Below are 26,760 nucleotides of genomic sequence, written 5' to 3'. Positions count from 1 at the left end.
TTTCTTGCTTGACAGCAGTTTTCATGATTCGTTTTCATTCTATGGAAAAGTGCAGCTCGGACATTCTGCCTAACATCTCATTTTGTGTTCTACAAAGAAATAAGGTCATCCAGGTTTCGAAAGACATGCGGTGAGTAAATGATGAAGAAAATATAAATTTTTGCTTAATCATAGCTTTAAATCAGACAATTGATGACATACACTCTTAAAAATAAAGCATCTATGGTTCCATGAAGAACCTTTAACATCCAAGGAACCTTTCCATTCCACATTCTTTACTGTGGAAAAAGGTTTTTTAGATTATTAAAACATTCTTCACACAAAGAAAAACAGGGTTCTTTTAGGAACTGTTCATTGATAGGTTCTTTGGGGAACCCAAAATGGTTCTTCTGTATGACTTACTTTCTTCTGTTGAACATAAAATATATTTTGACTCTCAATGTATGGACAGAAAAGCATGGAAACATTTTTCAAAACCTCTTCTTTAGTGTTCCACAGAGGAAAGAAAGTCTTACAGGTTTGGAACAACATGAACGTTTTGAGTGAACTATCACTTTAAGTGAAAGCCAACTGCATCGCTGTCTAAGAGATGCGATTGAGATCTCAGAAACAAAAGTGTTCTCATTTATGATCTTTCTGTCCTATGGGTATGGTGAGAGAGTGGACAAAAACTCTTCTGTTCATCTGGGGTGTAAGAACAGTCCCAGCTGAACGACTATGACACCTGATGTGATGCCCCAGAATCAGTCACGCAGTCAAAGCCCATCTACTCGAGAGGAGCTCTGCAGAAACCCGATATTTATCACATTTATGGACTGAGGAAAGAAACTTTTCCTCCACACATCTTTACTGCTCTCCAGGCCCTACACCTGCCATCCACACATGCACACATTGCATAGTTCCTGCTACTTGTCAGCGGTGCAGAGAATCCCTAGAGAAGAATTCATAGCTGTCTCGCATAATGTCATACGCACATACACAAGCTCTCGCACATGGCGTCTCTGGAAAGTGTTAAGCCCTGGTAGAATCCCATATGTTATAATGTTTGACTTTAGATTGTACTTTAACCATTACATCATATTTGAAATATGCGAGTTGAGACTCTACATCTCTCCCCTTTCCACCTTCCTGGTCTCCTCATCTCCGTCATTCCTTCCCAGCACACCTGTGGGCATGTATTCCCCTAATAGTCGATGGGAGAAAGCTTTTCCTTTCAGACTTTTTAAGGAGGCCTTTTCTCCTGTGTCATTGTGAAAGTGCTCTCCCCCAGAGACGCCAACAGGCAGGGGGTTTGGGGGCCAGATTTACACTGAAGCTATTGTATGTTTACCTATTAAGCTAGTTTATGGGGGGTATATTGTTCTCTCTGATGGATTCCAGAAATGGGCATCGCCAGGAAAAACAAGGCCCAACATAAAAACAGATTTATTAATGAGGACCATGCATATTTCCCCCTTAAGGAAACAATTTTACATCCCAAGAAAACATTGTGCACCTTTCAAGGTAATTAATGCTGCCTTAACGGTTACAACAGACGGGATATACAAACCTGACTTGTTGAACTTTTTCGTTGTGGAAACCACCCGAAGCAGTTCTGGATATTTACAAATCTTGTCATTGACACTGTGGAACATTAGAAACAGTGTAATTGGAAAAGTGAATCATTGTATTGGAAATAAACATAGTCATTGTCACATGATTTAAATGTTGCTCTGAGATATTTATTCACTTTCTGGGCTTTAGTTTTGTTCCTCCCTTGAGCTTATCTGTTTAAAAATAGCAATTATTCATAGAGTAGATGATTTGAGAGTGCTCATCCAATTCAGTAAATATGTTGAATGACATTTGAAAGTAATGAAACTGTTGCTCTTCTTTTAGCAGTTTTATAAAACTAAATTTGGACATTTTCTGTGATGACGTGGGTTGTTGCCAGTGCTAGTTCCCATCAAGGCTGTGCACCATTCAGAATTGAACTGAGAATGCTTTTTAAATTTACTTTTCTGGACCTTGAATGTGGTAATATCATTGCTTTCTATTGAGGATTAAAAAAAAACATCTTGGATTTCATCAAAAAATATTAAATGAATATACTTCATTTGTGTTCTGAAAATGAACAAACGTCTTATGGGTTTGGAATAACATGAGGGTGAGTAATTCATGATAGAAATTTCATTTTTGGATGAACTAACCCTTTAATGCATGTTTATGGTGATGCTCAACAGATGGAAATCATAAATATGACTCATCTTTCCAAATTCAAACTACACAATTTGCGTTATCATTCATGTAAATAGGGCAGCATACTGTAAAAAGATAATACTCAAGTGCAAAAAGAGAAATGTGGACATATTGTAAAAATTCTATTGGATGATTCAAAAGCAGTGAGAGAATAGTGCAGAGACTCCTCAATAGAAGGCAAATTAACTGCAGTGACTGTTAATTGACTGCAGTGGTTCAACCTTAATTTTATAAAGTGATGAGAATACATTTGTGCGCAAAAACAAAACAAAAATAACGACTTTATTCAACAATATCCTCTCTTCTGTGTCATTCTCCTACTCTTTTTACGCTCAGCGCTTCCAGGTTCTACGTCAGAATGCCAGCTCAGTATTGGCCAACGCTGTTCATGTGAGCAGCATGACCCATGCATGTGATGCTGATGTAGGAGCCGGCTAATACTGAGCCGGTGTTTGGACATAAACATAGAAGCGCTGAACTGCGTTCACTGCATCAACTGCATAAGAGACTGACTGGGAAGAGAAGAATTTGTTGAATAAAGTCGTATTTTCGTTTTGTTTTTGCGCACAAAAGGTATTCTCGTCGATTCACAACATTAAGGTTGAACCACTGCAGTCACATCGACTATTTTAACTGTTTTTATTACTTTTCTGGACCTTGAATGTGGTAATATCATTGCTTTCTATTGAGGATAAAAAAACCTCTCGGATTTCATAAAAAATATTAAATTAATATACTTAAAGGTGCCATAAAATTTAAAATCGAATTTATCTTGGCATAGTTAAATAACAAGAGTTCAGTACATGGAAATGACATACAGTGAGTCTCAAACACCATTGTTTCCTCCTTCTTATGTAAATCTTGTTTAAAAGACCTCCGAAGAACAGGCGAATCTCAACATAATACTGACTGTTACGTAACAGTCGGGATCATTAATATGTACGCCCCCAATATTTGCATATGCCAGCCCATGATCAAGGCATTAGACAAGGGCAGGACGTCTGTATGTGCACAGCTCTGAATCATCAGACTTTATGCAAGTAAGCAAGCAAGGACAACAGCAAAAAATGGCGCAATGGAGCAATAATAACTGACATGATCCATGAGTACATGATATTTTTAATGATATTTGTGAATTGTCTTTCTAAATGTTTCGTTAGCATGTTGCTAATGTACTGTTAAATGTGGTTAAAGTTACCATCGTTTCTAACTGTATTCACACCACGGAAACCAGAGACATCGCTATTTTCATTTTTAAACACTTGCAGTCTGTATAATTCATAAACACATCTTCATTCTTTATAAATCTCTCCAACAGTGTAGCATTAGCCGTGAGCCATGGAGCACAGCCTCAAACTCATTCAGAATCAAATGTAAACATCCAAATAAATACTATACTCGTATGCATGCATGACAAACATTTTGTAAAGATCCATTTGAGGGTTATATTAGCTGTGTGAACTTTGTTTATGCACTGTTTTATAGTCGCAAGCTCGGGGGCGGGGAACGTGAGGATTTAAAGGGGCCGCAGCCTGAATCGGCGCATATTTAATGATGCCCCAAAATAGGCAGTTAAAAAAAATTATATATGGGGTATTTTGAGCTGAAACTTCACAGACGCATTTCAGGGGACACTTTAGACTTATATGACATCTTGTGAAAAAAAGTTCTAGGGCACCTTTAATTTGAGTTCTGAAGATGAACGTCTTACGTTTTTTTATTTTATTTTTGGATGAACTAACCCTTTAATGTATGTTTATGGTGATGCTCAACAGATGGAAATCATAAATATGACACATCTTTCCAAACTCAAACTACACAATTTGAGTAATCATTCATCTAAATAGGGCAGCATACTGTAAAAAGATAATAGTCAAGTGCAAAAAGAGAAATGTGGACATATTGTAAAAATTCTACTGGATGTGATTCAAAAGCAGTGAGAGAATAGTAGAGAGTCAGCATGTCAGTTGCTGACTAAAAAAAGTCAAGATGCTCCCTGTAGTCAAAGTCTACTCTGAAAGGTTCTTAGTAGAACTGCAATGTTTTGATGAAGTCCTTCTCAAAACTGGCTCTCTAACCAGACACACCACTAAGTTGAATACAATCAATAATGTTGTCTTATTATCTCAGCAATTTCATACGTATAGATTGAGCTCGAGTGGGTTGCTTTCAGTAAATCATTACATAAATATGTTTAGCGATATTTGTTCCATATTGAGCTGCCTTCTGTTTATGGTCTACTTATAAATCATTAAGTACTTGAGTGCTTTCCGTAATCCATTACATTTTATATCGTCACCGACAATTAGCGTAGCATGATCTGCGTTAGCTAATGCTCTTTTGGGTTGAATTCCCCAGTGTTGTAGCCGAAGAGCAGTGAATTCTGGGTAAATATTTCAGACTCAGACATATACAGGTGGGCATTTGCTGAAAGGCCATTGAGCAGGTTTGCAGGCGGGTGTAGAGAGGTCGCAAAGCAACGCTAATGAGGTATTTAAACTTCAGCTCTCCCACTGAGGCCAATCTTAATGAACACAGCCTCTAAAGTCCATAAATTTGAACCCTTCAAAAGAGCTACAGCACGTTTAGCTCAAACGTCAATCACCGTACATACTCAGTATGAAGTCATCGCAATTGTGTGAGCCTTTTCTCTCAATGACCCTTTTGTTTAGCGGAGAGGTTCCCTAAATTAATTGGATCAATGATTAAGAGGTAGGCCTTGCACTCCATTGAGCAGAGACAAAAGTGGCATGGAGATGCCTATGCAAGGATCAGTCACAATCTGACACTTGAATCAGGCAGACAAGAATGGGGGGCATGGACATAGCGGACTGTGTGCGGTCCGTATTGAGCCCTCCGCTCTGTCCGACACAAGTGTTGAACGTAAGATTTACAGCTCTTAAAAACAATCTGATATTGATTTGTAAAAGTAACAGTATGTGAGGGCTTTTCACGCACAATGGACTGTTTCTCTTTTCAACCAGGAGAATTCATCAAGAACAGAACGGTGACTAAAGACTCGACTGCCATCCACTGTGCCTGTGTGCTGAAATAGTTCAGCTGCACTTTGTGAAAAGATGAATTCGAAGACACAATTCTATTTATTGCATACTGTCTGACATTTTCTGTCCGTCTCTTTCTTTTCACTTTCACCTGACATTGTACTTTGAATTGCTGTCCTCCTTACAGGTGTGGGATTGTGGGATTCTTTGATATCAAAACAAGCTCTTGATATTACATTATAGGTTCTTCAGGTCAGCATATTAGTTTCTGGGTTCTTTAAAGCAGGGGTTTTAAAATGTTTTGATGCCAAAGACCTCTAAATATGATGATAACCTTGTGAGAGATATCCTAAAATCTCCTTGAAAATAAATAGCTGCCTTTTATAAAGAATATAATAACAAAATATTATCTGGAAAATATGTATTTATTTATTTATACATACTACCTTTCAAAAGTTTGGGGTCAGCAAGTTTTTTTTTTAAAGAAATTTATTAACAAGGACATAAAGGATTTTTTAACAAGGACACATTAAAGCAGACCTATTATGCCCCTTTTCACAAGATGTAATATAAATACGAATTTTCAGCTCAAAATACCCCACACATCATTTATTATAGCTTGTTAAATTTGCCCCTATTTGTGTGTGAGCAAAACCATGCAGTTTTTGTGTGTCCCTTTAAATGCAAATGAGCTACTGCTATAGTATGAACAACAACAAAGCTGGAGAATCTCACGCAGCCAACATGACGATTGTCAGTAACGGTGTTCAGCCTTACATTGTTACATTGTCAGACACTGATGGAGAGACTCAGGAAGAAGTTACAACATTTAGAATGCAACTGGATGTTTCTTAATGGTTAGTGAATAAATTAAAGTAGTTGCTGTGGAGCTGATTTAACTCATCGACTATCAAGTGCCATCATGTTAATCTTTTTTGAAATCCAGCATTGAATTGGCACTCTTTTGTGAAGCAGTCTGGCGTAAAACGACAGCATGGCAACAACACTCAACTACAAAAACTCTTCCTCTTCTCTAAAGCAGCCCAACATGGCCTCAAACTCAGAACGAGAAGCTCGTTGTAGTCCCTACCAGCCGTCTCTTGTAGTCGATTTCTGTAAAAGAAAATATCTCCCTTTGCATTGAACTTTGAACATAGTAACTTTGCAAATGTTTTTTATGCTCAAACACCAACATTACACACTAACTAAAGTTTAAAAAGTGAAATCATAATCAAGGACCCCTTTAAATAGATCAAAAGTGTCAGTATCTAAGTATCTTTGCAACTACATGTCAACTAGCAGTCATTAGAAAGTAGGCTGTCTGCTTAATATCTGCTAACACTATTTTGATGCTCCCCAACTGACTAAAAGTAACTTTGCAACTACATTTTCCTTGCAGCCCCTAGTTTGAAAACCTCAAAGTTAAAGTTCCAGCCCATAAGTGATTATCTACTCAATTCCCCGCACCAGTTGCTCCCTCAAAACTATACTCTACACTACAAACACATAGACGCAGAATGATACAAATGATGAAAAGTCTAGCGGACTAAATATCAGCGCTCTTGTAATGTCTTAAATTTGAGGACTGTAACTAACTGTTGCATAAAGAAGGATAACTTTACTTAGCTGAATACACTTGTTTAGTTGTTCTTGGTTAACACAATTCAAACCTGAGCTGGCAGCACATGCTGTGTGAGTGTTGAAGGAGGAAAGATGTAGGAACACGTCAGTGCTTCTGTGTGCCCTAAGGCTGATAAGTCTCTCAGTGATTAATTTGCTCTCCTTTCCCATGAGCACTCTTAATTATGCACTGCTTTTCCAGTCTGGATGACACACACTCCACAAGCATCCTTTGATGTGAAACTCCAAAGTGTTTCATGACACAACCCTGCTATGGAAAATGACAGTTGAAGATAAAGAAAATACAAAACAAAACAACAAAAACATAAGCCAAAGCACTCAATACTGAAAGCAAAATGAAAATGCCAAAACCAATCATGCAAGACAGAAACCATAAATACAATATTCATAATAGGAAAAAAAAAAGTTGAAAGATTTTCCAATTTAGTATGGAATGTGATTAAAAAATGTCTAGCCGCATGGTTCACGTAGCTTGAAATATTGCGTTTTATTTGATTACCTTCATTAGCTGAAATACATCTAAAACTGAACAAATATTATGTAATTAAATTACAAGCAGTTACTTAGGAATTTCATAAAACCACTATGAATTAGTCACGTTAGTGACCGAAGGGTAGAGTCAGTGATTGCTGTCGGTGTGTAGCTTGTGCACATATCTATTATGTTAGATTATATATAACAACATTTAATTTATATAATATCAGGGACAAATGGGGAAAGATGATGAGCCTTCGCTTAACTTCAGTTTTCTACCTCCACTTTGACCCGTGTAAAAAAAAAGAAAAAAAGAAAAAAGGTGGCTGTGGTTAGATACGAGCAAGTTATTTTTAGTCACTGTGCTGACTCTAGGTTGCGCATTATTCAGGGTGCAGATAGGAGGAGATGATAATGGTGTCATTTGTGTCAGCGGCTTTATTAGGAGCCATAAAGGGAACCGAGGGGCAGGGTGACTCGGTAGCGTGTTTATCAGAGAGGTGAGAGTAAAAGCGTAGCAAAATACATCTCCCCAGCTGCCATTTTCTTCACCTGGGCAAAGGACTGAATTGAGCTTGATTGCAGGTGGCTTATTAGGGAGCATCAAACCATAGCAAGGCACACACAAATGCAAGAACAGATGCAGAGAAAATTATTTATTACAGATACAATAAAAAAGTAATTAAAAAAAAAAAAAATTTAAAAAAAAATTAAAAAAAAAAAATATATATATATATATATGCAAAAGCACTATAAAAGTATCATGCTTTAATTAATAAATCAAATGTTTGTCATTGTACCTTGGACCCCTAAGTGAGTGCAAGTTGTGTTAGAGTTAATTAGTGTGATTATTGGTTGAACTGCCTCTGTGTAATTGGTTAGACTGGTCTCTGTGGATCTGCATGCAAACAAGAAAAAGTGAGAACGAGAAAGAGTCCAGGGATGTGTGCACAGTATGGCTTTCATTATACAATAGTCATAATTCATCATGCAATAAAAAAACAGAAAGAGAAAGAGTATTAAAGAAAGCACAAAAGAACAGATAGCATATTCTACAGCCAAAAGTATCAGTTGTGTGTTATTCCATATTAAACTGAGAATTGTAATTCAAATTTCAATATAAAATAGAAAACTGAATGAAATTAAAATGCATGTAAGTGAATTATGGACTTTTCTGATACATGTTTGTCTTTAGAACACTTGTGTGGTTATAGCTCACTAAATATATAATTAATCATATAAAATAATGTTTACTTTCATAAAATTCTCTTATTAGAGGTGCAACGGATCACAAAATTAATGGTACAGATCATATTACCATTTTTGAGTCATGGATCAGATCATTTTTCGGATCAGCAAAAAAAAGGGGGGGTTTGAGGGGGTTTATTACTTAAAGAATACTTAGTATTTCTTTGATACCACTAGCCTAACAAAGTTCAAACGTTATTAAAGACAAGTGAACAGTCAGTATTAAAATAAGAACAAATTCACAAATTACAAGCATAGATAAATAAAATACATTAAATCAAAGTTAGAAATAAAGTATGCTAGCAGTAGCATTCAGGTACAGAAATGTAATAATTAAGTGTAAAATAACATTGCATAGTGTTCACTGTACAACTTAAAATAGATTAATCTTTATTAAAGCTGGGTTTTGCTGTTTTATTTACATTAATGATATAGACAGCAGCAGGTATTTATAGGTTGCTGTCACTTTAAGACCTAATGAACGGATGCAATATAATGATACACATCCGATTTCTTTCTCAACTGTTTACTTTCACTTAAGACTGTGTTTACGAGAATACTTGCTGAGACAGGCATTTTGAGATCATTTTGTGTGTATGTGTCCACAAAAGAGAACAATTCTGGGTTTGTGCACTGTCTAAAACATGGCTCTCTGTGCGCTTTGAGTGAGTGCACACAGATAACAGCGCGCAAGTACCTAATTGAGTTCTCTTTCGCCTTTTCTTGCACTTGAATGGTTTAAAATCATTTGAATGTTCAAACTGGCAAGATTTAGAAACACAGGCAAATTATACACAATGATGGTTAAACTTTGCAACTAATCCATGAATCACAACCAAGTGTCACATGGATTACTTTTTAATTAACTTTTTTTATATTCCAAATCATGAATGGAAAGAGAGCTGTTTTTTTTTTTCAGATGCGTTTTGCCAATGTAGCAGTTCATGACAGCTTGCAGGTCCTAGCTCAGATTCTGTGTTTTTCATTTATATTTCTTTTGAGGTTGTGCAACCACATGAGCACCAAAGGACAGTCAATAAGAACAATATGACTAAATAATTACTGATCTTAAGACTAACCAGGAGTCTATGGTTTTAGTAAGACCACCATAGTGGATGGCTAAATAGTGCTGGACATAAACTGTAAATGCGCTCTCTCTCTCTCTCTCTCTCTCTCTCTCTCTCTCTCTCTCAGCATGTATTAAAGTACAGACACCTCTAAATACTCTGAATGGCTTTTATTACTCACAAGGACAGTGACAGTAATGAGATTTGCTTTCGTGTTCAGAAAGAGAGAAAAGTCTTATTTTTTTCCATTACAGAGCAGGTATTTTATACTTGAGTAGAATGATTACATGCTAAAAAAAATAGATTTGTCTTCTCTTTTAGTCAGAGTGCATTTTGTAAGGAAAGAAGGAAAAATCTGAGAAAGAGCTTTGAGATCTCACTCTTGATGCTGAAAAAAAAAAAAACTTTAGTAACTAAAGAACTTTTGGAGTTTGAGCACAGCATTTGAGCAAGAGCTGAGGGCCCAGTGGTCACCTCCATATCTCATTTATCGGCAAATATAAATAAATACTTGCTCTTTAGGTTTGACCATATTTTGCTCTGGATCAGTCCCTGCTTAAGAACTGTGGTAAATTCACACCAGAGGCTGAATTTGAGAAGTTTAGCTGTGTCTGGCGAAAGGCTGACAGTACGAGTCCACTGGTATGGAAGAAATCTTCTCAATTGTGCATAACATGTCAGAGGTTGGCGGTTTCAGTAAAAATGTACAATAGTGGGAGTGTTGGAAGTATGGTTTATAAATGCTTTCAATACACAGTCAATAAAATGAACAATTCCTATATGCACAATTACAGTTTAAAAAAAAATTGTAAATTGTATTTCTGAATGCCCAAGGTATACATGAGGATTCGATTTAATACACCTTTGTTAACCCAGCCACAGTAAAAGCATGCTTTTAAAATCTGAATCAAATACAGTAATATGTCATGCTGTAATTTAAACACTAAATCCACTACACATTTTTAAGCACTATAGCCCACACTATACATTTTGCTGCCAAAACAAATCTTTCTTCACTGACGGCATTACAAAATGAATAATTTAATAATAAATCATTCTAAATAAAAGTTTATATATATACCACTCATTTTTCATTACATTACAGCAGAATTTTAGCAGTGCCCAAATCGATAGAACGATAGATAGATAGATAGATAGATAGATAGATAGATAGATAGATAGATAGATAGATAGATAGATAGATAGATAGATAGATAGATAGATAGATAGATAGATAGATAGATAGATAGATAGATAGATAGACAACAATAGAGCAATAGATCGAACGATAGATAAAACGATAGATAAAACGATAGATAGATAGATAGATAGATAGATAGATAGATAGATAGATAGATAGATAGATAGATAGATAGATAGATAGATAGATAGATAGATAGATAGATAGATAGATAGATAGATAGATAGATAGATAGATAGACAGGCAGAATGATAGAACGATAGATAGACAGAGAATGATAGAACGATAGATAGACAGAGAATGATAGAACGATAGACAGAATGATAGAATGATAGACAGAGAATGATAGAACGGTAGATAGAACAATAGATAGATAGACAACGATAGAACGATAGATAGAACGATAGATAAAACGATAGAATGATAGATAGATAGATAGATAGATAGATAGATAGATAGATAGATAGATAGATAGATAGATAGATAGATAGATAGATAGATAGATAGATAGATAGATAGATAGATAGATAGACAGACAGGCAGAATGATAGAACGATAGATAGACAGAGAATGATAGAACGATAGACAGAGAATGATAGAATGATAGATAGACAACGATAGAACGATAGATAGAACGATAGATAAAACGATAGAATGATAGATAGATAATAGAATAATGCATGTAGGGCAGAATTAGGCCGATTCCCATTGATTACTTATATGCAAAAAAGATCCCTCAAATTCTGGATGCATCTAAAATCAAGTCCCACAGAATCGCTACATTTTAAAGCATTACAAACCCAAGAACTGAACCCCGAAAAGAGTCCCCTCAGTCAGCTGGTTCTGAGACTTACTAACCTGACTAACTCTACTAACACGAACCAGTCTCAGACCAGCACTGCTTCTCCAAACATCAAAATAAACCAAATTATCAAACAATCTAAAAATACATATCTGGAACATTGGGATGAGGAAACTAAAACACAAAGTAAATTACAATTCTATCGAACTCTAAAATCAAATTATGAATTAGAAGAATATCTCCAAAGTGTCAAAGACACAAAGCAGAGACGGATCCTGACCAAGTACAGGCTCAGTGAGCACAGTCTGGCCATCGAGACCGGCAGACACAGAAAGAGCTGGTTACCCAGAGAGCAAAGGGTGTGTGTTCACTGCAGGACAGGAGAGATCGAGACAGAGATGCACTTCCTCCTTCACTGTCAAAAATACATATCAATTAGAGATCTCTACTTCACCAAATTTAGTAACGTAATAAAGAACTTTACAGCCATGACTGAAGTAGAGCAAATAAAGTTAATATTAGGAGAGGGACCGACAGCAACACTGGCTGCGAGATACGTGTGGATGTGCCACAGCCTGAGAGACAGCAGGTGAATGTGTGTAATGTGTGTGTCTGACCTCAGTGTGATTCCCTACCGTCCACCACAGTGACCCTCCGTACGTGTGTGTGTGTATATATTTGTTTAACCACTGTGGTACCAAATGTTCAGACATGTTCTATTGTGTTACACTGTTAATTTAAGTTTAAGTTATGTTGTAATATTTGATAGCATTATAATATTTTATATTTTCTTCTATTATACAGATGTTTTTATTATTGTTATATGTATGCTTTGGCAATATTGTATTATTTACAGTCATGCCAATAAAGCAATTTTGAATTTGAATTTGAATTAGATAGATAGATAGATAGATAGATAGATAGATAGATAGATAGATAGATAGATAGATAGATAGATAGATAGATAGATAGATAGATAGATAGATAGATAGATAGATAGATAGATAGATAGATAGATAGATAGATAGATAGATAGATAGATAGATAGATAGATAGATAGACAGGCAGAATGATAGAACGATAGATAGACAGAGAATGATAGAAAGATAGACAGAGAATGATAGAAAGATAGACAGAGAATGATAGAATGATAGATAGAGAATGATAGAACGGTAGATAGAACAATAGATAGATAGACAACGATAGAACGATAGATAGAACGATAGATAAAACGATAGAATGATAGATAGATAGATAGATAGATCGATAGATAGATAGATAGAAAGATAGACAACGATAGAGCGATAGATAGAATGATAGATAGATACAGTAGATAGACAACGATAGAGCGATAGATAGAGCGATATATAGAACGCTAGATAGACAGAGAATGATAGAACGGTAGATAGAACAATAGATAGATAGACAACGATAGAACGATAGATAAAACAATAGAATGATAGATAGATAGATAGATAGATAGATAGATAGATAGATAGATAGATAGATAGATAGATAGATAGATAGATAGATAGATAGATAGATAGATAGATAGATAGATAGATAGATAGATAGATAGATAGACAATAATAGAGCGATAGATAGAATGATAGATAGAAAGATAGACAACGATAGAGCGATAGATAGAATGATAGATAGATAGATACAGTAGATAGACAACGATAGAGCGATAGATAGAGTGATATATAGAACACTAGATAGACAGAGAATGATAGAACGATAGATAGAACGATAGATAGATAGACAACGATAGAACGATAGATAAAACAATAGAATGATAGATAGATAGATAGATAGATAGATAGATAGATAGATAGACAATAATAGAGCGATAGATAGAATGATAGATAGAAAGATAGACAACGATAGAGCGATAGATAGAATGATAGATAGATAGATACAGTAGATAGACAACGATAGAGCGATAGATAGAGTGATATATAGAACACTAGATAGACAGAGAATGATAGAACGATAGATAGAACGATAGAACGACAGAGAATGATAGAACGATAGATAGATAGAACGATAGATAGATAGAACGATAGAACGACAGAGAATGATAGATAGAACGACAGATAGAACGATAGAACGACAGATAGATGGAATGATAGAACGATAGATAGAACGATAGATAGAACGACAGAGAATGATAGAACGATAGATAGACAGAACGATAGAGCAATAGATAGATAGAACGATCGATAGATAGAATGACAGATAGAACGATATATAGATAGATAGACAGAATGATAGAATGATAGAACGATAGATAGAACGACAGAGAATGATAGAACGATAGATAGACAGAACGATAGAGCAATAGATAGATAGAACGATCGATAGATAGAATGACAGATAGAACGATATATAGATAGATAGACAGAATGATAGAATGATAGAACGATAGAGACAGAATGATGGAACGATAGATAGAAAGATAGATAGATAGAACGATAGATAGATAGAACGATAGAACAACAGAGAATGATAGAACGATAGATAGATAGAACGATAGATAGATAGATAGATAGATAGATAGAACGATAGATAGATAGAACAATAGAATGACAGAGAATGATAGAACGATAGATAGATGGAACGATAGAGCGATAGAATGATGGATAGAACGACAGATAGAACGATAGAACGACAGATAGATGGAACGATAGATAGATGGAACGATAGAACGATAGATAGATGGAACGATAGAATGACAGACAGACAGACAGACAGACAGATAGATAGATAGATAGATAGATAAAATGACAGAATGATAGAACGATAGATAGAATGATAGATAGATAGAATGACAGATAGAACGATAGCTAGATAGATAGATAGATAGATAGATAGATAGATAGATAGATAGATAGATAGATAGATAGATAGATAGATAGATAGATAGATAGATAGATAGATAGATAGATAGATAGATAGATAGATAGATAGATATTCTTGCAGAGTTCTGAGGGCAATGACCGCGACCATCTGGCAGTCCTATTTTATCAACCCGCAAATGAAACATTTATAAGCTTTAAATTTATGTTATGCTGATGCATGTCACACCTCATTTACAACAAGGGCATTTCAGCGATTAATAAAACCTGAGCGCTGGCTGCAGTACTCCAGCCAACACCAGGTAAGGAACAAGCATGGGCAGGACATTGATGATCACAGAGTGTTTTAAATGGCAAGTGGAAAAAACATGGGCCATTGATTTTCATTTTACATATCAGCTTCACTGGAACTGCTTTTGTCCTTAGCGATAAAAGACTTGATATCAAAGTTATGGCTTCTGTGTGGTCTCACTTTCTCAAACGCAAATCTTTTTTCACTTTGTCACCCTCTCTCTCCCTACAGATAAAATGCCATTAACACACAGCCAATTATGGTTGGAAAGTTGTGAACGAGACTTCACGCACAGACCAGTATCTGCCTCAACCTGCCTGCCCATCCCCACCAGTTTATCTGAGCGCCACGCAAGAGCAGATGTGTTTGTGCTGAGTCTAAAGACACTTAACAACATTAACCATCCCTCTTTCCATTCACTCAAAAAAAAAAAAAAAAATTTAACACAGATGAGCACAAGAAATCATGCAAGACGTCAATGCGAAGCTTTTGCCAATCAAAACCAACCAAGGTTTCCACAAAAAGATGTTTACAGAATTATAGCAGGGTGTTTTAAATCCAGTTTCAAATCCAGCATTTGAGGTTGACTGCAGGTGAGTGTCAAGGGAAGGGAAAGGTGAAGGAGAAGATGAGACTAGAAAGAGCTCTACAGATGAGACGATGTGACCTCGATGTTCTTGGAGGGGATCCTGTCCATACCCACCTCATAAAATCAAGGCTGGGACCTCCAGATAGTTTTGATGTTCAATAAAACATAATTGAATTTCTTCATAGATTTTACTAAATGTGTTATAAATCCCAATGGAAACAGTAAATTCCTGGTTTAAATGCCAGTCAATGACACCTATACAAAATAAATCTTTCATAGTAGCTCAAAATTCTCACTCTTGATATTTTTGATTATTAAAAGTTGCTGAACCTGGATATTGATTTTCCTTCAAGATACTTAAAGGCGCTATAATCAATTTCACACAAAATGCTACCACTAAAACGGGTGATCTGAGAAATCACACAAAGTCTCATGTGACAGCCATATATAAAGAGCAAAAATGAGTCTTGGCCAATAAGAAAACTATGGAATCCCAAGTCTGCCAAAATTAAAAATAAAACACATAAATAAATTTTAAAAAGCAAAAATAAATAAATAAATAAATATACATAGAAAAGCAAAAATAAATAAATAAGAAATTAATTATTTATACATTTATTTCCTTATGTATATATTTATTTTTTTCCACATTTATTTATTTATTTATTCTTCATTTATTTCTACATTTATTCATTTCTATTTTTATTTATTTCCACATTTATTTATGTATTTATTTCCATATTTGTTCTTTTCCACATTTATTCATTTCTACATTTCTTCATTTTTACATTTATGTATTTTTACATTTCTTTGTCTGTAGGGTAATGAGGAGGGCGTGGTTTACCTCAGACATAGCAAATGTCAAAATGTTAAAAATAGACAAAAAAAATGCTGTCACATGCTTTGCATGTAAAAGCAGGAAATATGAATGTGAAGTAAATTAGTGGTCTCGTTTCAAATGCATTGATCAATATTCTTGCGTCGACTTCACTGTAGCCTATATATGCGCTGGTTCGATCCTTTCCATGTTCTGACCAGTGTCTGAATCTCAATCAAACACAAAGCCCATTCATTCAAATGATTAATAATGGGAAATATCAAGCGCTTCCATTTCAGATTCCCTGTTATCAGAGCTGCTGAAGATGTTGCTGTTCATGTTTACCAGCCCAGGACATTTTACAAATCCAGACCAGATGATGTTCTACGGCCATGTCTGGAATAAAGAGTAGCCTATCCATGTCACACATTACAGTTAGGGTGATATGACTTAACTCGTGATGTAAGATTTTGGCCATACTACCTATCCGAATCATTCATCCCAGTATCCACTTCAGTAGGCTACACTTCTTGTATTTCGGGCACACAACAAGGTGTCACTGTGGCCTCAACGCTTTGCCTTCGCCTACTCTGAGCTCGATTGTTATGTCTGAGGTAAACCACGCCCTCCTCATTACCCTATGGACAAAGAAATGTAAAAATACATAAATGTAAAAATGAAGAAATGTAGAAATGAAGAAATGTGGAAATGAACAAATATGGAAATAAATACATAAATAAATATATACATAAATAAGGAAATAAATGTATAAATAATTATTTATTTTAGTTTTTTGCTTTTCTATGTATATTTATTTATATATTTATTTTAGCTTTTTTACATTTCTTTGTATATTTATTTATTTTTAATTTTGGCAGACTTTGGATTCCGTAGAAAACTAGACAATCATACACATTCTGCCTGTCAATCATTTTGTGCATTAGGGATTGTTGGCATGTGTTTGGAGTGTAGAATTCCTGTACCTCAAACGGTAGAGCATGACGCTAGCAACGGCAAGGTCATTGGTTTGATTCCCTGGGAATGCTTGAATTGATGAAATGTATAGGACTAGCTTGAATGCAATGTACTTGACTGCACTTTGGATAAAAGCATCTGTCAAATGCGTTAATGTAATGTGTCATAACTGCAACTACGTGACTGAAATTAAGCAATATTTTCTCTATTGTAGCTGATTTTTAGGTAATGTAACTGATTTTTTGCTAAGCCCCACCTTAAAAACACCTTACTGACTACCTTAGCAACAATTGCCATCCACCATTTTCTAAGGAAAACTTTTATTATTTTCTAATATATGATATGGATCAGTGTGTTTGGATTAGGGCTGCACGATATTGGAAAAAACTGACATTGCGATATTTTGTTTTTCTGCGATATATATTGCAATATGAAATATATTAACCAGATTACTTGAATAGCTCTGTTTGGAAAGAATTAATAATTCGAAAATGATTGGGGTGGTTTAAATGAAATAAACAGTGCTTTATATTTTTCAGTTAAGTATTCAGAAAATGAATAGAAAATGAATAATCAAATAAAATAATAAATAATACATAAATAATAGTAAAATAACACTGTGTAGTCTTCACTGTATAAATTGAATATAATTAATCATTAACACTTTACAATAAGTTTCATTAGTTAATCATTAGTTCATGTATTAACTAACTTGAACTAACCATGAGCAATACATTTGTTACTGTTATCTTCGTTAATGTTAGTTAATGAAAATACAGTTGTTCATTGTTAGTTCATGTTAGTTCACAGTGCATTAACTAATGTTAACAAAATTTTGATAATGTATTAGTAAATGTTGAAATGAACATTAACAAAGATTAATAAATACTGTATAAGTGCAGTTCATTATTAGTTCATGTTAACTAATGTAGTTAACTAATGTTAACTAATGAACCTTATTGTAAAGTGTTACCAATTAATCTATGTTAAAGCTGCAAAAAGTGATTTTCTCTTTGTATTTTGTTGTTTGATAACATTCATTACACGGAAAGCATCAGAAATATTAGGCTGCTGTCACTTTAAGACAGAATGCGCGGATCCAATAGACCCCTTAAAAGTTTGTAAACATTGCAACGTTTCCTGGTGGGCGGGGCTTAGCTGGAGGCAAAAAGACTCAATGTTGACATGCCTAAGCTAGCATGTTTTAGGAGGGATTTATTAAACATAGATGCAGAAGAAGGTTCAGAACATGTACAGTTACTGGCTCTGTGAGACCGTGACAGCTATTTTTGTAAATTAACTTAAGTTTTGGATATTTCCTAGACAACATATGAACTACTTTCGGGTGGTTCAGGGAATTTTGTCAAGACTTATTGTCTAATGTAACCTATCGCTGGGCTAATTATTATTAGCAATGTGGATTATTTTAAGAAACCATTCAAAGGATGGCACACACATCTATCGCTGTATGTTTGTTTAACATTTAAGCTAGCTAGTGCGCTGAAAGTTGGCGACTTTTCACCTATAAAACAGAAATTTGCTGATTTGTACTAGATAAAACCAACACACCATTACATATGCATCGATTATTTTACCTGATATGAAGTGTGCACTGCAAACACGAGTATTATTTATGATCGTCTCCGTCCAGTCTGTACGCCGTATTGCATTCAACCACAATTATCTTTTTGATTTCTGTGAAGGAATGTCTGCCGGGATCTGGTAAAACTTTAGGTTTGAACCAAAAGTGATGTTCCTTCTATTCTGGCAGCCAAAAACACAACAAGACGACATTTTAAAGTCAAAACCTCAAACTTTTAGCACGCCTGCTATTAGTTCTTCCTTATGTTTTGCCTCCAGCTAGAGCAGTGACGTAGGCGATTAAGGGGTCTATATAATGATACACATCCATTTTCTTTGTTTGCGTTACTTAAGCCATAAGCAAGGATATTCACAGAGATGGATATTTTGACATAATTTTGCATGTATGTGTCCGTTCAAGCACAAATAGACACGGAAGTGAATGAAATTCGGTGTTCACGTGCTGTCTGCGTGGCTCTGTGTGTCACAAATGAAGAACTTTCGCTCTATGATGTTTAAACTTTGCAATTATTCTGTGAATCACTTGCGTTTTGAAACATGGTGTCTGGTCTGTAAGGATTTCATAAAGCTTGTCTGTGTTACCAACAGTAGCCAAAGCGGGCAGAGCTTAGATAATGATCAGTTAACTCTCTTGTAAAGAAAAGAACTGTTGTGTAACAGTTGCTTTTCCTTTCATGACAATCGGTGATCCCACATATTAGGCCTCAATGTTTAACAGGTGCAAGTGGAAGGGAATCTCATTCAACGGTGCTATGTATAAAAACCAGAATTGACACCCCACCCCCCCCACCCCAACAGCAAGAAAGAAAAAAGCAGCTCTGGAAATCACATCTGACAGAGTTTGCTGACGGAACACAGTGATCAGAGACAGTAATGACGTCTGCGTGTGGCGGCATGCTTTGTTTTTGCTTGCATGCTTGAGCGTGGGTTGAGACGCGCCTTAATGAAGCACCCCTGTGGGACATACATCCTTCAGAAATGGCAGCTGTCTGCGTGTCATTAACCCTTATAGGGTCTTTGGGGTCTGCACAGACCCCAAACGACGTTTGCTCAAATAAAAAAAATATTCTCTTTGTCCAAATGACATGAAACTTTGTACCGTTGTTAACACTTTCTAGATCTACAAAGAAAAAAAAAAATCGGAGTGATATCTTGTTTTTATGTTAGTGTAAAGAAAAGGGTCACACTCAGGGTCTTCGGGGTCTCCACAGACCCCAGGCAATAAAATGTAATTTTGTTATAAAATAACTGCTTTTTAAAAAAGAAATGTAATTTTACTCTGTTTATTAATGTTTTTACTTCATATTTGTGCAGTTTTTGGAGGATTTCTCGTATCTTTTAAATTTATATAAATAAATAAATTAATTAATATTTTTACAAAAACAGCTTTTTATGTAAAATTCACTTTATAAAAGACCCACATTTCTAACTTTCATTCATGGGGATAACATGGATAATTTGACATGGTTTAGTGTGAGATTTTTGCCCATCTTTTGGAAAATGCCGTTTTAAAAGTAAAAAAAAATCACTTTTACCAGTAGACGGCTGCAGAGCTCCACTATTTGCTATGTGCTATCTGACTGACTGAAAGACATCTTTTCATAAGTTTTTTTTGTTGGATTCATATCTAAATGTTATGAAATCACAATTATAACAATAAAAAATACTTTTTGTCAAAGTTTAGCATTTTTTGAAAACCAAAATGTTGATTTTGAGGATGAATTTTGTCCATTTTCACAGTGGAGTCTCATCATAATGTAACAATATTGAAAAACTATTTTTTTTCATTACAAAAAATACTAAACTTTGACAAAAAGTACCCTTTATTGTTATAATTGTGATTTCATAATATTTAGATATGAATCCAACTGAAAAAAACTTATGAAAAGATGTCTTTCAGTCATTCAAATAGCACATAGCATATAGTGGAGCTCTGCAGCCATCTACTGGTAAAAATGATAGTTTTTTTTACTTTTAAAACTGCATTTTCCAAAAGATGGGCAAAAATCTTACACTAAACCATGTCAAATTATCCATGTTATCCCCATGAATGAAATTTAGAAATGTGGGTCTTTTATAAAGTGAATTTTACATAAAAAGCTGTTTTTGTATAAAAACCTATTTTAAAAAAATATTTTTTAATTTATTTATATAAATTTAAAAAATATGATAAATCCTCCAAAAACTGTACAAACATGGAGTAAAAACATTAATAAACAGAGTAAAATTAAATGTTTTTTTAAAAAACAAGTATTTTGTTACAAAATTGAATTTTGTTGCCTGGGGTCTGTGGAGACCCCGAAGACCCTGAGTGTACTTCCCAAACGAAGACCGCACAAGGGTTAAAAAAGTCAGTGGAGGCAAGAGGAAATTAGCCTGAGGTCAACATCCTCCCCACGCACACGCACTCACAGACCAATGACGCGCAGTGATGGAGAGTTAACGAGGCGGCTTAGCATGAGTTTGACCTTCAGTCTTTGAACCTCCAGAGAAAAACTCTGATACAAGGCTTAGCAACCAAACACCTCTGCTTGACGAACGCCTGCCTTTGAACTCCACAGCGGCCCAGACAGCAGGCCTGACTGTAGTAGAGTCACCTTGGAGTGATGTTTCTGAAGTCTAAAGGGTTGAACTGGAATAATTTTACATATTTTATACCTTGCATTAAAACTACAGTTGAAAACCACACTTAAAAGGTGCCATGTGGGCATACATTTATAAAACATGTAAAGTTTAAAGGGGTGGTTGATTATTTCTTCACTTTTTTAAATTTAGTTAGTGTGTAATGTTGCTGTTAGAGCATGAACAACATCTGCATATTTAGGCTGTTCAAAGTTCAATGCAAAGGGAGATATTTTCTTTTAAAGAATTCTCTGTTTAAGGACTACAATAAGCGGCTGGTAGGGACTACAACGACCTTCTTCCCAGGTTGGTGACATCACTAACCCTACAATTTACATAAACCCCACCCCCGAGAACATGCAACAAAGGGGGTGAGGCCATGTTATTGCAACACAGTACATAACACAAATGCAACAGAATGTCATAGATGGCAACCTGACAAGTTATAATCGTAATTAAACTAAACTACCTGTTCTATCTTCATGCAGCATATATTTTCTGACTCTGTAGGCACCTTACAACAGTTCCCACATGAGCGATTTATAGATTATCATGACAGAATATGCTAATCAATGATTTTAAGACAGTTAACTCCACATCAGCTACATAAATTCATCAACTAACCATTCAGAAGCGTCCTGTTGCATTCTACATGTTGTCACTTCTTCTTGAGTCTCTCCATCATTGTCCAACTTCATTTTGAACATTTAATAGTTTCTGACAATTTCAGTGAGTCTGCGTGAGGTAATCAGAGCTCTTGAAACTCCGCCCTCTACTTCAGAAAAGCAGCTCATTTGCATTTAAAGGGACACACAAAAACGGAGCTTAGTTGCTCACCCTCAAAAAAGTGACAAATTTAACATGCTATAAAAAATTATCTGTGGGGTATTTTGAGCTAGAACTTAACATACACATTCTGGGGACATCAGAGACTTATTTTACATCTTGTAAAAGTGGCATTATATGACCCCTTTAAAGTATTTACTTTTAATAAATGCTGTTAATTATGATACATAATGCATTAAAGGGTTAGTTCACCCAAAAATGAAAATAATGTCATTTATTACTCACCCTCGTGCCGTTCCACACCCATAAGACCTTCACTGATCTTCGGAACACAAATTAAGATATTTTGGTTTAAATCTGATGACTTAGTGAGGCCTCCATAGCCAGCAATGACATTTCCTCAAATGTTTCAAACCAATCAAATGTTTGGGGTCAGTAAGATAAAAAAGAAATTAATACTTTTATTACTTTTATTTTATTGCTTATAAAAGGACACATTAAATTGGAGTGTTAATTTAGTCAACTTTTTGTAATGTGATAGCATATAAATGGCTTCAATGCTAATATAAAACACATGGAGTAATCTGTGCAATTTTCCTCAAACTGGCCTACTCACGATTTGTCGGACGTGGAACATGTCCGATTACAGTAAGCACACAAGCAACTAGCAGCCTGACAGTATATTAAATGAATGAGATTCCCTTCCACTTGCACTCCTGGAGACATTATTGGTAACTAACAGCCTAGGCCTTGGCACTCAGTACTCCCGGAGTGGATTTAATGGTGTTATTCAAGAAGAGAGCTGACATTACTTCACACCTGGATTTTAAATTATCAAGAAGATATGCCTCTCATAGAAGAGGAAAAATTACTGCATTTGTGCTTGCTCAAGTACACTTACCTCATGACAGAAGATTAATATCATAATTAGATACAGCATGAATCTTTTACGAGTAAAGTACTATGCTGAGAAAGCTTTATATGCAGAGACTGTTGTAAATGTACATAACAGGCCTACAATATCTCTTTCTTTATCTAATATGTATGTGCTTCTTGTTAAAAGTACCACTTTCAAGCTCCAGAAACGTAGTAAAGACATGTCTTTACTAAATGATGTCTTTACTACCTTTCTTGAAAGTGGTAGTTGCGTAGCTCTCAGCATAAAAGCTCTCCAATTTCTTTACAAATATCTTAATATGTGTTTGAAGATGAACAAAAGTCTTACGGGTTTGAAACAACATGAGGGTGAGTAATTAATGACAGAATTTTAATTTTTGGGTGAACTAAAACTTTAAATATTAGGCTTTTCCTCACACAAAGCTACAGTATCAAATAACTTTTGATGACTATTAGGTGACTACCAAGTTATATTACTTTTATGTTGCTTAATTGTCATTTTTTGAACTCAACATCCCCTGGTCTCCATTCACTTTTATTGCAAGGAAAAGAGCAGCATGAACATACTGCATAACATTGTCTTTATATTCAATGGAGAAAAAACAAAAGTCATATAACATGAGAGCAAGTAAACAATGATAATTTTCACTTTCTCATTATACATAATCACAATTCTAGATCTCTCAAAGTCCAACTGTGAAGGATGTGTCCCAGTTTTGGCCGAGTTGGACGCATGAATTTAAAAAACGGTTTCTCGTCTTTGCCACAGGGGAGAGTTTATCCCCTTTAGTCAGGCATGAAATGCATCGAATTCATCCCCTGTGGCATTCTAAAGCATTCTAGAACATTCTAGAAGACAGAGTTCTAGAACTCGTATCCGGGCGAGTGGGGTTGTTCCGGCTGACAGAGCGCGGGCTGCTCACCCGCTCCCTAGACGCCTGTCCCATCCCCTCTGGAGGTTCAGTGGCAGCCTGCACTGCACCAGGAATTAACCACAGCCGGGGGCAGCTGGGCGTCTAGAGGACAAGCTTTCAAAGCTTCTCGCCATCAAAGAGGGAGCTAATTCATTCAGAACCACAGTGTGAAGAAGAGAAGAGAGAGAGGAATTGAGTTTGCATGGCAGGTTCAATTTTAGAGGCATTTTTAAAAGCTGAATCCTGATTGACTGGAAGTGGAAATGGTGGAAGTAAAATGAATACATAGTGAAAGGAAAAAAGGGGTATGTTGAAGAAAAGTTGTTAGCTGCTACTGTAAAATAATAAATTAAATTGGAATCTCCTTTAAATTGCTTTCAGAATGTTTCTTTCCTTTTTATTAATTCTTTTTTTTTTTTTTTACAGTGGTGGCTTATACCAGGTTACCACAGTTTAATTGTAGAAGCAATAACTGTGGCATTTATGGTAATTTGGCACAAACTACATATTATACTTATGCAAAAAGAAAAAAAAGGGATATGAATAGAAATTATACAGATTTTTGTGAATGGATGTGATCTTTTCACATTTCTGGGATTCTCAGAAGTGGAAGACGTCATAGTAGAGTAAACTTATAGTGGTAAAAGGAAATTATAACAAATATATATTCCCATTTGCTCCAAAACAAAGAAATTCCATGTTAGCATTTCTATTACTTCCCAAAACAGGGGGGAAAATATTGCGAGGTTTGATTACGGTGGTTAGAAGAGAGAAAATTGTCAAATTTGCCATCACTCCCTCACCTGTTGTATTAGAAACGTAGATGCTAGTTTTCTGAAATGTAATGCCAAGGTAATGTGTGTTAGAAATGTGTGTTAAAAAAATGAAAATATATATAAAAAACTTATAGCTAGATTTACAATGTTAATAACTCATCAAAAGGGTCCATATCTATTATTTTATCACATGCTGGCCAGCAATGCTGACATGAAGTAGACTATGTTGGGAATGGAATACTAGCATTAATTTTAAGCTGAACAACTAAACAATAAGCAATATTTCAAATTTCAAATGCCACATGACCTCATCATGTTACATGTCTTTAAAATAAAATAAGTCAGCAATAAGGTGCGAGAGGCTGTGCTGTATCGTGCATAGAGCACCAGCCTTGAGTACCTTTTTGCCTTTTCATAAAACGGTTACCACACAATACAAATATTAAAAAATATATATATATGTATCAATGCAACTTTCATTAAGTAAAATCACTAAAAGCCTTCCTTCTGCCGGAAAAAAATAGTCCCTGACCGTGAACAGCAACAGACATTACATTATTACGCCATTAGATGGCAGCAAAGACTGTCTTTATGAGTGTGTCAGTCGCGAAGACTTTTACATTGAAAAGACTAAATTGTTGTGAACACGGAACAAGGCGCAACTAACAAATACTTTGACTAGCTCTGTCAGTCACGGGAAAACCCGTTAACTGTTAAAATGACAAGATATTGCAGCGGACATTTAAACAGAACATACGACTGACCTGAAGGAAAATGCTAAATCTGAATGCAGGTAATAAACTCGCTCACTCGATCTCTTTCTCACAATACTCTTCTACATACAGTAAGCTTCAATGAACAATATCAATTGCGAACATACAGTTTACGTTGCTAAGAGTGGTTGCTAAGGGTGTGGTGATACACAAAACCTTTGCGCGAAGCGGTCATAGCCGTGTTTTATCGTGAATAAAACACAGCTATTGACCAATCAGAATCAAGAACAGGAACTAACCGTTTTATAAAATAAAATAAATATACACTATTTTCTATTTTTAATTCACTTTTGGCAGCCTAACTTTTGGCAGTCTGTTCAAACAAGCAAACTTGATACAGAAATTGCAGTTGTAATGACTTTTGGTACTAGAAAAGTGAGGTCAAGTTGAGCACAATGGATTGTGGGACACAATATTCTGCGCACTGTGCTGTGTTATACACTGCAAATGCATCTGGGTATTCTATGCATGGGAAATATTTGCACACTGTGCACAATATACATACTATGCACTGCAGAAGTAGAAAGAACAGTATAGTATGCTATTCCGAACCAAACCAGAGCTCCTTCTTCTGCCTAAAGGGCACTGATGTTTAAATTATGAAAATGAAAGTAGCAGAATGCATAGGGTTGAGTACGAAAACACACTTTCCATGGAGTGTGCGCTAACTGATTGAGCTTCACGGTCTCATAAAATCTGTGCCTGTTATAGTCAGTGAGGCGAGCGCAGGAAATACGGCTCTCCATTCAATCTGTCTCTCGCTCTCCCTCCCCCTCTGAGAGACCGCCATGCCACAGCCTCATGACATCCCTCAAACCTGCTTGAAAGGGGCTGCCCTGACAGGTTGCTGTGGAGAGGCCTGTCACAGCAAGGCTGGCTCTCAAAAACTCCAGATCATCGTCTCCCATGGGGAAAATCTTTCTCTCTCTCTCTCTCTCTCTCTCTCTCTCACACACACACACACACCTGTCAGGATCTCTTAACTGGTGTCTGGCTAACCTTGGGCAGCTGAAAAGGCTGAACAGCATTTTTTTTCTCTCTCTCTCTTTCTCTAGTAAGCCCTCTCTCATCCCTCCCTGCGGACCATCAATAATGCAGTGTGAATCCCTCCCTTATATGATTTATCAGGAGCAGGAGGGGATGAGGCTGCCCTTTCTGTACGTGAACATCTGCAGACATCAAT

This window comes from Chanodichthys erythropterus, chromosome 9 (genome assembly GCF_024489055.1).
Source record: "Chanodichthys erythropterus isolate Z2021 chromosome 9, ASM2448905v1, whole genome shotgun sequence".
In the NCBI taxonomy this organism is placed as follows: domain Eukaryota; kingdom Metazoa; phylum Chordata; class Actinopteri; order Cypriniformes; family Xenocyprididae; genus Chanodichthys; species Chanodichthys erythropterus.
Note: the sequence above shows the minus strand (reverse complement) of the source record.